General features: G+C 46.8%; 3 non-coding genes across 3 annotated transcripts; 2 read left to right on the forward strand and 1 right to left on the reverse strand.

Moving 5' to 3' along the window:
• Nucleotides 1–164, forward strand: LOC121452621. Its single transcript, XR_005974868.1, has one exon. It is a non-coding gene; the product is annotated as a U1 spliceosomal RNA (small nuclear RNA).
• A 5,116-nt stretch (nt 165–5,280) lies between these two features.
• Nucleotides 5,281–5,444, reverse strand: LOC121452622. Its single transcript, XR_005974869.1, has one exon. It is a non-coding gene; the product is annotated as a U1 spliceosomal RNA (small nuclear RNA).
• A 4,013-nt stretch (nt 5,445–9,457) lies between these two features.
• On the forward strand, nt 9,458–9,621 carry LOC121452623. The gene has a single exon (XR_005974870.1). It is a non-coding gene; the product is annotated as a U1 spliceosomal RNA (small nuclear RNA).
• The last annotated feature ends 4,516 nt before the right edge of the window (nt 9,622–14,137 follow it).

Here is a 14,137-nt window from a genome sequence, read left to right on the forward strand (position 1 = left end):
ATACTTACCTGGCAGGGGAGATACCATGATCACGAAGGTGGTTTTCCCAGGGCGAGGCTTATCCATTGCACTCCGGATGTGCTGACCCCTGCGATTTCCCCAAATGCGGGAAACTCGACTGCATAATTTGTGGTAGTGGGGGACTGCGTTCGCGCTCTCCCCTGATAATGCTGGTTCTGAAAGAAAGCGTCATTTTATATCCACTTCTTTGGCAAATATTTTTTGTCATATTTGTATTCAATGTCCTGTGGAATTGAGATAGTAACTTTTCCCTGCTGTTGTGTGATTTGTCTGATTGCTCGGGAAGCTCCTGTTCTACGCCATTCTTGGAAAACAAAGCCTTCTTTTCTTTTCTTTTTTTTGGTTTTTCGAGACAGGGTTTCTCTGTGGTTTTGGAGCCTGTCCTGGAACTAGCTCTTGTAGACCAGGCTGGTCTCGAACTCACAGAGATCCGCCTGCCTCTGCCTCCCGAGTGCTGGGATTAAAGGCGTGCGCCACCACCGCCCGGCAAAGCCTTCTTTTCTTGCGCTTGGTCGTGTAGCTCCCTGCGGGAGGAGCCTGGTACTTGGAGATGATGCAGAGCCCACTGTACTTGCTGGCTTCCCCCGTGGATTACTCAAGCTTTCTCTCCTTCCTCCTTTTTCTTCTCTTCTTTTGGTTTTTTGCTTTGCCGAGACAGGGTTTCCTTGTGAGACGCTCCTGACTGTCCTGGAACTCACCGTGTTGACACGGCTGGGCTGGAAATAATAGCTCAGGTCAGCCTGCTTTCTTACAGACTCTGTAAGACTTTACGACAATCCTGAAGCCATTTTTGACAATTCTGAATCCTCTCAGCCTCTGTGCCATAGTGCTTCCCCTCCTCCCCTGGGAACCAAGGACCTAACAGCTACACTCGCACGTACTCAGTTCCTGAACAATTACCCATATATGTATGCTTTGGTTAGGTCCCCTGGGAAACGGGGTCAAAATGACCTTTTACCTCATCTGATCTGGCAACAGCTCTCCAATTATTGGTAATAGCCCTTTCGAATAAGCCAATCAGAATAGTCAAAGAACAATCCCCCTCTTGCTTCTGTGGCCCCTTTTAAAATAGACTGTACCAGCTACTCGGGGTCCCTCAGCTTCCCGAATGCTGGGGGACCCTGTCATGACAGAATTAATAAAATCCTCATGCTTTTGCATCGGCTGTGGTGTGTGAGATGGTCTCTGAGGGCGACTCCTCGGTGTTTGAACGCTAGAGTCCAACAACTCCAGGACCAATAGCCCAGGTATGCTAATTAAGAAAATGCCGTTCTGCCGTACTCGAGATAAAAACCAGAAAAACCAAAAGCAACTTGTGGGGGACAAGTCCATCACTATTGAAGGAAGTCAGAGCAGGAACTCAAGGCAGAAATCTGGAGGCAGAAACTTAAAGCAGAGGCCGTAGAGACGTGCTCAGACTACTTTCTTAGATCACCCAGGACCACTTGCCCAGGGGTGGCACTGCCCACAACGGGCTGGGTATTCCCACATTCGCCATTAAGATATGCTCTTCCGGGGCTGGAGAGATCGCTCAGAGGTTAAGAGCATTAGCTGTTCTGCCAGAGGTCCTGAGTTCAATTCCCAGCAACCACATGGTGGCTCGCAACCTTCTGTAATGAGATCTAGTGTCCTCTTCTGGCCTGCAGACATACAGACAGAATATTGTATACATAATAAAGAAATGTTCTTCCGGCTCTCCTGCCTATCGCTGATCTTATAGAAGCAAATTCTCAAAACTGAGCTTCCCTCCTCTCTGTTGACTCCTGTCGAGTTGACAGAAAGTTTAATCTCAGCAGCACTCAAACGGTGCAGGATCAATGGTGAATTCAATGCTAGCCTGGTATACTCGCTATATTTATGTCAGCTTGACACAAGATAGAGTCACTCACTGGAAGGGAGGGAACTTCAATCAAGAAAATGCCTTTATAAGATCTTGCTGTGTGGCTTTTGCTTTTTCTTTCTCGCTTTGAGTGTTTTTTTTGGGGGGGGGGGGATTGCTTTTTTGTTTGTTTTTGAGATAGGGTTTCTCTGTGTAACAGCCCTAGCTGTCCTGAAACTCGATTTGTAAACCAGGCTGGCCTCAAACTCAGAGATCTGCTGGCTTCTGCCCCCTGAATGCTGAGGTTAAAGGGCCACCTACTGAGCCAGTGAATTTCACCAGGGTTGTCAGAAGGGTCTGTGTGTGTGTGTGTGTGTGTGTGTGTATAAATTTTGCACAAGGAAATTGTCTTTTCTTGCTACAGGTTAATCATTACATGAACAAAGCAGTTCACAAAAAATACAGAGATTCTTTTAAATCAGAACATCATCATCATGCTTCCCCAGTTCCCAAGCCCCATACCAGTTACTATATTCTTAATTCTTAGCTGAGTTAATAAAATAATTCTTTCACCTCAGAGGCTTAAAACTACTTGCGGTTTACAGAGGCATAGATAAGTGGGTTTTACTCCATTGTCGCACATTTCCCATTGTTGTTCCTCCTCACAACCCCAAAGTCCTAGGTTCTTCAGAAACTAATCGTCACAAACAAGTGCCTTTCTGTTTCAGTATAATTATTTTGCCAAGTTTCATAATCAGGCAAAGAACAATTTCTGCGTTTCCTCCCAATTTCCTCAATTCTTTTACTACTCAGATTTCCCCCCACTGGTGCAGAATTGTTTGTATTCTGTCAATCATGTTATAAATAAACGCTGATTGGCCAGGAAAGCGGGACAGAAACCCCAACAAGCAAGCCAGCCCTTCATGTTACACCCCACCTTTACAGCTTTTTTTAAAAAAAATATATATTTATTATGTATACAATATTCTGTCTGTGTGTATGCCTGCAGGCCAGCAGAGGGCACCAGACCCCATTACAGATAGTTGTGGTTGCTGGGAATTGAACTCAGGACCTCTGGAAGAGCAGGCAATGCTCTTAACCGCTGAGCCACCTCTCCAGCCCCCCTTTATGGCTTTAATGCCGTACAGCACATCCATTCTTTCAGAAGCCACCGGTGTGGAAGGAAAAAAGAACATGAAGAACAAGTACACTAATAGATGTATTGCTGTAGCCAGATCATCTGCATAGGCGGACTCCGTAGAAGCCGTCCTCGGGGCTCAGGTGTTCTCTCCTTAGCCCGCTAGTAACGCGCTCATTTAGCTGCAACTGGGTTGCCTGGAGGGAACTGCTTCCTGCATCTCAGGAACCGCGCATAGAAGGCTATGCTTTGCCGTCTCTGGCAATATACACTCCCCTCACATAACTTGTGCTAAATGGTCATTGACGTCCAACTGTATATTCATACACAGAAGATCCGTGCTGTTCTCAGCTGTCTGGTCGGAGAAGGATTTCTCCGCTGCAGAGATCCACAACTCGTCAAAATGTTGACGGTACGTAACTGTGAGCACTCAACTGCAGATGGATGATCTACAGCACCCTCCCCACCCAAGATTCCGGGAACTCAGACGACTGTAAGGACTGTCTGCACGGGAGGAGAGCTGTGAAACTGCGTGCTGTGCGCGATGCAACCTTCTACACCTCACAAGACGTGTATGCGCAAGACGCTTCGTGGTTAAGAACCGCTCTTCCAGAGGACCTGGATTCGATTCCCAGCACCCACATAGCCGCTCACAGTGCAGTGTTTCAGGGGATCCGATGCCTTCTTCTGGCCTCAGTGGGCACTGCACAGGAATACATGCAGGCAAAACACCCATATATGTATTTGATACTTCTTTTTCGAGACAAGATTTCGCTGTAACTTTGGAACCTATCGCTGAACTTTGAATTCTAGGCAGCAGGTGAGTGGCGCTCCTGTTGGATCTGCTATCTCCTCTGCCCGTGATCAGCAATGCTAAACCATGTTCTGCGTGAATCTATCACAACATCCCTCCACCAAAACTAGGGCATAAGGAACCTTTATTTTATCAATTAAAACACAAATCCTACATTAAATTTTCCCGCATTTTTGGGGTTGGTGGGTACATGTGCCAGAGGACACCTTGTAGAAATCCATTTGCTCCTTTCACCATGTGAGTTTCAAGGGCTGAACTCCGCTTTAGTGGGTTTTGGAGACAGAGGCTGGTGGATCTCGGTGACTCTCTTTGAGCCCAGTGTAAGGCCGGTCTGCATAGAGTTCAGGCCAGTTAGGAACTCTGAGACACCTTCCAACACACACCGAAAAGAAAAGGAAAAAAAAAAAAAGAAAAGAAAAGGGGAGAGAGACAAATGGAGAGATAGGGAGGAAGAAAGGAAAGGGAAAGAAAAAAGGAAGAAGAGAGATGAGGGCCCGAGAACCAGGTTATATTATTTCCAGGCCAGTCTGGGCTACGTGGAAAATCTACAGGAAAAGTAAATAATAAAAAGGGCATCATCAGTTGTAGTTTAATTTCCTTGAGTGTTTGTTGTGGGATTTTTATATACTGCGTGAAGATGTATTTGCTGTGGTTGGTGTAAAGCTGAATATGCAGGAGGAGGTATAGGGTTTTCCAGGGAGACAAAGGAAGAGGCACACGGGAGATGCCGGGAGACACTGGGAGCGAACAGGAGGTGCAAGGAGACGCCAAGTGGTAGAACGTAGATTAATATATAAATGTGTGGCTAAGTTATATAAGAGGAACATATCTAAGCTATAGGCCGAGCTTTCACAATTATTGTCTCCTTGTTTTTTGTGAGCTGGCAGACCAAAGAAAAGTCTGACTGCAGGTTTATAAAAAGTACTTGTGTGTATGGATGTTTTGCCTGCGTGCATGGATGCCTTTGCACCACATGTGCGGAGTGCCTGTGGTGGCTAGAAGAGGGTGTTGGAGAGCCTGGAATTGGGAGTCACAAACGGTTGTGAGCTGCCATGCGGGGGCTGAGAATTAATTGAACCTAGATCCTCTGGAAGAACATTAGTCTTAATCCAGTCCCAGGCAAAAGCCATTAATGTTTTTTTTCTTGTTTGTGAGGGTTGCTTGGTTGGATTGCTTATCTCTGGTAGTGGCCTTAGCTGCCTTGGACCTCAGAGAGTTGTATTATTTTATATCCCAGACAGTGTGTCTTCCAATCTTCCGTGATTAGTACTTGTCAATATTTACATCGGAGTTAAAAGATGGCGGCTAAGAGCACGGACTGCACAACTCTTACAGGAAATTAAACCCAATTTCTCAGGAACAATATATAGTCTATGTAAAAAACCACAAGTGGTACCCTAATTACTCTGAGTCGCCTGTAAATAATGCAAGCGGAAAGAATAAGACAACAGTACGGACTTTTAGAAGCTACTTTTCAACCAGAGAAACCAGGGGAGAGCGCGAACGCAGTCCCCCACTACCACAAATTATGCAGTCGAGTTTCCCGCATTTGGGGAAATCGCAGGGGTCAGCACATCCGGAGTGCAATGGATAAGCCTCGCCCTGGGAAAACCACCTTCGTGATCATGGTATCTCCCCTGCCAGGTAAGTATGAGTTGCTCTTGCCACCACCGCGCCCTCCCTCACGACACACGCACTTACAACCGACGGTCACCGCCCTCGCGATGCCCCCTCGCCGCCCTCTCATGCCGCCCTCCGAGCTCCTCACCGACATCCCATCCGCCCCACGCGGGACGGTCACCGCGCCGGACGCGCCTCGCCGACACCGCCGGACCGGCAGACACTGCGCCACAGCTCATCTGCATACGCCCCGCCCTCCCCTGCGCTCAGAGGCTCTGCCCCGAGCTTCCGCCCAGTGTGCACCCAACTCTAGGACGCGCCCAGAGGGGCCCTCGCCCTGGGCCTGAATGGGGACTGCGCGGACGGCCACACCTCCAGACCTTTACACACAAGCCCCTTTACAAACCACCCGCCGTCTGCGGGCACCGTCTCGGGATGACAAGCTGGGGTGTCGATGCAGTGTTGACGTGAGCCTGTAGTTCCAGCACTAGGACCAAGGGCTCAAAGTCATCCCCGGCCAGGTAGAGACTGTGAGGCCAGCTGGGCTACAAGCGGGCCGTGTCTCAGAAGAAAAAAACAATAATTCACGCGCCCGCGCAGATAGCTTGCTGTGTGAGCCTGGAGACCTCTCTTCTACCCCCAGAATCCACAGGAGGCTTCCAAGAAGCTTTTCTCTGACTCCTATGCTCCGTGAAAACAAACAAAACAAAACAACACAACGGGGGAAAAGAGCCCACAAACACTAGGTTCTTTTCTTTTGCTCAGTTCAGTTGCTGCTGGGTGTGGAGGTTACAGACCTTTAACCTCCGTATTCCAGAGGCAGAGGCATGGGCTTGGTAGGCAAGGCAGAGTGTAGGGCCCGGTTTGCCCCTGTTCCTGGGGTTCATCTTGAGGACAGTTTCTGGTCAGCCAGCTAAAACATTCTGTTTGTTCCTGTGCTCTCCCTGCCCCGCCTGGTGATTAGCTGTAGGGCATTATTGACTCCATCTTTGGTGTGGTCATTTCCCACCTGCCTGGGCTGAAATCCTTGTGCAGCAGCGAGGTATATAAGGATTTCCCCAAGGTTGAATAAACGGCATTCGCTGTTTTCCTCTCAAATGACCCAGGTCTCTTTGTGTGTTCTTTCAATCTCCAGGCCCTTGCCCAACTTGCGCATGGTACAGTGACACGCGAACTGTACCGAGGGGGTAACACAGAATCGGGTGTTAGAGCAGAGGGAGGCGGGGACGCAGAGGAAGCTCTGAGATCGAGGGCCTACTTGTCTACGTCTCGAGGTCTAGGCCAGCCAGGACCACATAACGAGATCCAATTTGCAAAGGAAAAAGGAGAAATTAGAAATTCAGCTACTGGTCTCCTATCAACCGCCTGCACTGAGTTTGAGGCTCAGTCAGGGCTTACAGACCCGGAACAACTTAAGAGGAGCAGCGACCCTCCCAGCTCAGCAGAAGCGCGAGAGAGGACACCTGCCTGACAAGAGGCCCGAGGTTCGGCCTTGGGACTCGGGGGATCACAGCCACTTAAAGCAGAGTAGGAAAGACCAGTAATTAGAAACCGATTTGCTCAGTGGCTTACTTTAAAGCACTGCTTGTACGGCCCGTTCCTCCAGCGTGACTTCACTTGCTATCTGAAGCAGGGTGGGCTGGAGAAATGGCCGTTAAGGTCCTGTCCCTAACGACCTGCTGCTGACTGCGGCCAGGCTTTTGTTAAGGCTTGCTTCCTTGCCTGCCCCATCTGGTGGTGTTGTGTAGGAAATGAGAATAGGAGCTGGACCCGGCACTGGAGCCTTTTAGGGGCTGAACTGCTTTCTGGGGACCGCTCCTCCCCTCCACTCTCACTGTCCCTGCTGTGCTTCCGTTTAAAGTAAGTCAAACACACGAACGCACAAGAGCAAGGGTTGTGTAGCTCAGATATATTTTGATGGGGTCCTCCTTTAGTCAATGCTGTTTCAGAGACTGGACCAGGTTGGGCGTGGCCTTGGTACCAAAAAGGTGCGTTTCCTTTCTCGCACCTGGATGTTGGATTCGGCTCCTGTTTCCCATTCATACAGAGGACTGTGTTCTGTAAGTCTCCCTTTAAATAAAGAACCCCTTATTTTACCAATTTGGAGCTTTATTCGCGTTTTCCTTCTGGCGCTCCCGATGTGGGTATGAGCCAAGAGCCAATATATAGGTAGATTAGTGTGAGCTTATTACACTTATAGCAATAGTGAGCAATAGAGTGAATACTTGTGAGTTTTGTTTTTTATTTTTTAGTTTTTTGAGACAGGGTTTCTCTGTAGCTTTGGAGCCTGTCCTGGCACTAGCTCTTGTAGACCAGGCTGGCCTAGAACTCACAGAGATCCGCCTGCCTCGGCCTCCTGAGTGCTGGGATTAAAGGCGTGCGCCACCACTGCCCGGCGTGAGCTATTATTTATAGTAAATTTACATTGGTATAAATTTTGTATATTGATACAGATTCAAATTATATTTATGTTGAATATGCTCCTATTTTGACAATATTTGTACACCTATGCAAAGTTATTTTGTCATATACCTCTGTTTAAGACATTTTGTATATTAATACAATCTTAGGATGGGTTTATCATATTCCATTATACATTTCTACCTCTGATCAAGATACTTACACATGGTTTATATTTTGAGACCACTGTCCTCATTTACTGCACCGTTGTGTAAGATGGTTTAATATTCTAATATAAAATCTTAGTCTTTAGATTATACAGGTATTAAGTATTATAGGTCAATAGTCATCCATGGGAGCTGGAGAGATGGCTCAGTGGTTAAGAGCATTGCCTGCTCTTCCAAAGGTCCTGAGTTCAATTCCCAGCAACCACATGGTGACTCACAGCCATCTGTAGTGAGGTCTGGTGCCCTCTTCTGGCCTTTGGCATACACACAGATAGACTATTTTGTATATATAATAAATAATAAATAAAAAAAATAGTCATCCATGTTTGTCATACTCATAGTTAGACTAATCAGGTTTTTTAGATACATAGGGATTGTATTTCACATAGATAGGTAACGACTCCAAAACACTGTAGAACATGACATTTAATTAACTTAGGGTTTTGCCTTGAAACACGACTGCTCTTGGCAGCACTGATCTATTCCCAAAAAAATGTTGAGCACCAGAGAAACCATGTATCTGCCAGAGAAGAAAGATGGGAGTTGAGACATAGACAAGTAGGCCCTCGATCTCAGAGCTCCCTCTGCGTCTCTGCCTCCCTCTGCTTTGCCGACCAGCCCCTGCTTCTGCCTCTGGAATGCGGAGGTTAAAGGTGTGCAACCTCCACACCCAGCAGCAACTGAACTGAGCGAAAGGAAAGAACTTAGTGTTTGTGGGCTCTTTCCCCCCGTTGTGTTGTTTTGTTTTCACGGAGCTCTCGAGCATAGGAGTCAGAGAAAAGCTTCTTGGAAGCCTCCTGTGGATTCTGGGAGTAGAAGAGAGGTCTCCAGGCTCGCACAGCAAGCTATCTGCGCGGGCGCGTGAATTATTGTTTTTTTTCTTCTGAGACACGGCCCGCTTGTAGTTCAGCTGGCCTCACAGTCTCTACCTGGCCGGGGATGGCTTTGAGCCCTTGGTCCTAGTGCTGGAACTGCAGGCTCACGTCAACACTGCATCGACACCCCAGCTTGTCATCCCGAGACGGTGCCCGCAGACGGCGGGTGGTTTGTAAAGGGGCTTGTGTGTAAAGGTCTGGAGGTGTGGCCGTCCGCGCAGTCCCCATTCAGGCCCAGGGCGAGGGCCCCTCTGGGCGCGTCCTAGAGTTGGGTGCACACTGGGCGGAAGCTCGGGGCAGAGCCTCTGAGCGCAGGGGAGGGCGGGGCGTATGCAGATGAGCTGTGGCGCAGTGTCTGCCGGTCCGGCGGTGTCGGCGAGGCGCGTCCCGCGCGGTGACCGTCCCGCGTGGGGCGGATGGGATGTCCGTGAGGAGCTCGGAGGGCGGCATGAAAGGGCGGCGAGGGGGCACCGCGAGGGCGGTGACCGTCGGTTATAAGTGTGTGTGTCGTGAGGGAGGGCGCGGCCGTGGGGTTAGCAACTCATACTTACCTGGCAGGGGAGATACCATGATCACGAAGGTGGTTTTCCCAGGGCGAGGCTTATCCATTGCACTCCGGATGTGCTGACCCCTGCGATTTCCCCAAATGCGGGAAACTCGACTGCATAATTTGTGGTAGTGGGGGACTGCGTTCGCGCTCTCCCCTGGTTTCTCTGGTTCTAATAAAAGACTTGTTTTCTGGTGCTTTGTATGTTCAGTTTCCTATTGTTGTTCGGGAATACTGACCGTAGGTTTTTGCATTGCCTATATGTCTACCGGGCTTAAATGTATCTGACTATGAAGAAGTTCTCATTTAAAACAGTTGGTTAGTGAGGTGTGGTGCATTGCTACGCAGAACGCCTTTAGTCCTAACACTTGGTAGGCAAGCAGGAGGATCTCTGTAGAGAAGATCGTGTCTTGAGAAACAAAATAATGACTATAATTGTAATTTTTAATCACGTGTATACAATATTCTGCCTGTGTGCATGGCACAAAAGAGGTCACCAGACCTCATTACAGATGGTTGTGAGCCACCATGTGGTTGCTGGGAATTGAACTCAGGACCTTTGGAAGAGCAGGCAATGCTCCTCTGAGCCATCTCTCCAGCTCCCCCACATATTTGTAAAATAAATATGCCCGTCGAGACTGGGCCTCCCTGCAGCCTCAGACCCCGATTACATCCTGGAGTGGCCCTCTTCTTTTGATCTTCCCGAGTAACTCAAAAGGCCAGCGCGTTTCATGCTCAGCTGCTGAAATGCCTCTGTCCAAGACCTTTCTAATAATAAAAGTTAAAATCCTGCACTTTCTAATAAGAAAATTAAAATCATGCTCTTGCTGAGGGTCCCAGGTCCATCCTTCAAGTCGGATGACTTCCACTCAGCCTTGCAGTTCCTGCACGGGAAGACCTCTCTTCTGGCTGGGCTCTCTGCACGCTCGTGGAATACACAAACACATAACTATCTAAGCTAGAATGAGGGGGTGGTTCCGTCAGTAAAACACGCGTCAGATGCATGCCCCTTAATCTCATACCGCTGCGCAGGGCTTTAAAACTTCTCAGCCAGCTGTGGTTGCCATGAGTTAGTGTAGTTCTAGGCCACCGGAGTGACAGTGACAAGACATAAGAAGGGAAACACACACACACTATACATATATATAAATTTATGTGATCTCTCACGTAAGATGTGGTACAAGCTTCAAGGAAGAGTGCCCGCAGAGAAGGTGTGTGTGTGCTGTGTTTCCTGCGTCGGAGCCCTTGCACCTTTGGCATTACCTGCTTATGTTTTAAGGAACAGTCTGGCTTCTTCTGGAAGGGAAGACCGTATGTTTAAGTTTCCAGAGTCTACTGATGAACCATTGCCATATGCAGGAGTATATGATATTAATGGAGAAAGATGAGTTAGTATTCAAGGGGAAAAGAGGAAAAGGTTTCCAAGTTTAATCTGGTGCTTAGTAAATGAAGAACAAAAAGCAAATTAAGACAGATTCAGCAAAAATGGGATAAGGAGAGAAGAGAGAGATAAATGCCTGTAACTTCTTGAGATTGGTTTTGGGGAAGGTTTGGAAAGGAGTTAGAAATATGGAGAAGGATGGAGAGATGGCTCAGTGGTTAAGAGCATTGCCTGCTCTTCCAAAGGTCCTGAGTTGAATTCCCAGCAACCATATGGTGGCTCACAACCATCTGTAATGAGGTCTGGTGCCATCTTCTGACCTGCAGACATACGCACAGACAGAATATTGTATACATAATAAATAAATATTTAAAAAAAAAACAAAAAAAAAGAAATATAAAAAGACTCTAGACTGTGTGACTGTTAACCACAATCGCTTGCCCTTAGCTCAAAATGCCGTGAACTCATAACCTAGATAAAGATTTATATCGGAACTAATGCCAAGCCATGTCTAGCATGACCAACCGCAGACTCACACCAGGGACATCTGTCTGATGAAAATCTCTTCTCATGTATCTGATATAATGAATCTAAGAATAATCTGTATCATATAAAAAAACAATACATGCTGTTAAACAATCTTTTCTGTATAAGGGATGAGCCTCATGCCTAGTAAAGACGCATTCAGGTGCAATTCCTTTGAGTCTTGGGTCTGTTTGTTACTCGCCAACTCCTGACCCACCTATTCCCGAGATCCTGTCCCGTCGGTCGCAGTGTTCCGGCTGAGCTGGTCCGTCGCAAACGGTGCTCACTAAGAATTACGAGAATGTCCAGTCTGTCTATATTTGGAAGATTCAGAGAAAATATTCCATTATCTATCCTATCTTGGTGTGTCAAAAGTTTTGTACCTAATTTACTTCCTATCATAACTTGTATTACCGACCTAAAATTATCTTTTTAGACCTTAAAACAGTTTCTTAGATAAACGACCTAAGCTTTTATGTCTCTCAACCTTATATACTTTATACTTCTTTTGTAAGTTTTTTAGTTCTGAATTTCATAACAAAAACTGTAACTATATCTCTTCAACTCCATCAGAGATCTGAGAAAGATATACTATTACTTGAGTAAACAGGAAGTGCAGAGCAAGAACTGCCAAAACTATAGAAATGACAGACAGCTGGCTGCCCGGGAAGTCACCCGGGTTTCTTCTGCAACGTTGGGGCATCCATCTTTGGCCTATGGGCCTAGATTATCTGACAGATTTTTCTGTGATGCAGGGATTTTGAAAGACTGCCATAGGGGGCTGGAGGAATGGCTCAGCGGTTAAGAGCACTGACTGCTCTTGCAGAGGTCCTGAGTTCAATTCCCAGCAACCATCTATGATGAGACCTGGCGCCCCCTTCTGGCCTGCGGGCACACATGGAAGGAATGCTGTACACATAATAAATAAATAAAATAAATATTAAAAAAAAAAAGACTGCCATACTTGTCTTGGCAAAGTCCAATAGTCTCTCTGCTTTGTATCCTGCTTGTCCAGTTTGTACAGCATAGAGTCAGCAGTTGAGAAGGAGCAGTTTCTTGTCCAGATGGTTAGTTTTGCTACATTGAAAACAAGCTCCATATGGGGTTTCATTGATGTCCATCATCTTCTCTGAAGTAAATTGGTGCTGCCAGGAGCAGATGTGTCACACTCACAAAAAGTCCTATGTTAACAAACCATTTTAAATGCCATATTCTGTAGGTCTTTGAGGTGTTTGAAGACCGTCTGTCTGTCTGTCTATCTATCTATCTATCTATCTATCATCTATCTATCCAAAACATATTGCTGTCTGACCTTGAAAACATACCTAAAATGTCGATGAGTGGCTTTGGAGACTGTCCTGGAACTCGATCTGTAGACCAGGCTGGCCTGGAACTCACAGAGATCTGCCTGCCTCTGCCCCCCGAGTGTTGGGATTAAAGTCATATGCCACCACCACCCACCTTCCCGCATCTCTTTATTATCCTAAATAGTTTGCAGTAATAACTTTCAAGGACTGGGAATGTACATTATTACATTGTTAGCTGTATAGGTACAACTCCTTAAACAAGAGTGGAAATTTATGTACAGTCGGGCAGTGGTGGCACAAGCTGATCCAGGACAGGAGCCAAAACTACAGAGAAACCCTGTCTCAAAAAACCATAAAAAAGAAGAAACCTATGTACAGCATGATCTAACAACAACAACCCCTTAAGTTTTTAAAAATATTTATTTATTATGTATACAATATTCGGTCTACATGTATGCCTGCAGGCCAGAAGAGGGCACCAGACCTTATTACAGATGGTTGTGAGCCACCATGTGGTAGCTAGGAATTGAACTCAGGACCTTTGGAAGAGCAGTCAGTGCTCTTAACCGCTGAGTCATCTCTCCAGACCAAAACCCCTTAATTTTGTATCAATGTACAAAAATATCTTATGCAAGAGCAGAAACATATCCAGTGTAGAAAACAATCTTAATTTTTTTTTTTTTTTTTTTTTGGTTTTTCGAGACAGGATTTCTCTGTGGCTTTGGAGCCTGTCCTGGAACTCGCTCTGTAGACCAGGCTGGTCTCGAACTCACAGAGATCCGCCTGCCTCTGCCTCCTGAGTGCTGGGATTAAAGGCGTGCGCCACCATCGCCCGGCAACAATCTTAATTTTTGTATCAATATAAAAAACTCTATATCAGTGTAGAATATTCAAGACTAGTAGTTGTTCTTTTAGTTCTAAAGTAGATTTAATGATCTATGCTTTTTTTTTTTTTTTTTTTGGTTTTTCGAGACAGGGTTTCTCTGTGGCTTTGGAGCCTGTCCTGGAACTAGCTCTGTAGACCAGGCTGGTCTCGAACTCACAGAGATCCGCCTGCCTCTGCCTCCTGAGTGCTGGGATTAAAGGCGTGCGCCACCACAGCCCGGCTGATCTATGCTTTTATCCTGTCACTTCTTTTGTTTTTGCTTTGTTTTGTTTGTTTTCGAGACAAGGTTTCTCAGTAGCTATGGAGCCAGTTCTAGTTACCTGATAGACACTCAAACCTGATGAAATGATGAACAGAAAGCTACATAAAGTCCCTTTCTAAGCCGGGCGTTGGTGGTGCACGCCTTTAATCCCAGCACTCGGGAGGCAGAGGCAGGCGGATCTCTGTGAGTTCGAGACCAGCCTGGTCTACAGAGCTAGTTCCAGGACAGGCTCCAAAGCCGCAGAGAAACCCTGTCTCGAAAAACCAAAAAAAAAAAAAGTCCCTTTCTAGAATTAGTTAGTACTCTATATGACCA

The sequence above is a fragment of the Microtus oregoni genome, unplaced genomic scaffold, assembly GCF_018167655.1.
Source record: "Microtus oregoni isolate MIOR12 unplaced genomic scaffold, Mior012 000009F_ref0000495, whole genome shotgun sequence".
Classification (NCBI taxonomy): Eukaryota; Metazoa; Chordata; class Mammalia; order Rodentia; family Cricetidae; genus Microtus; species Microtus oregoni.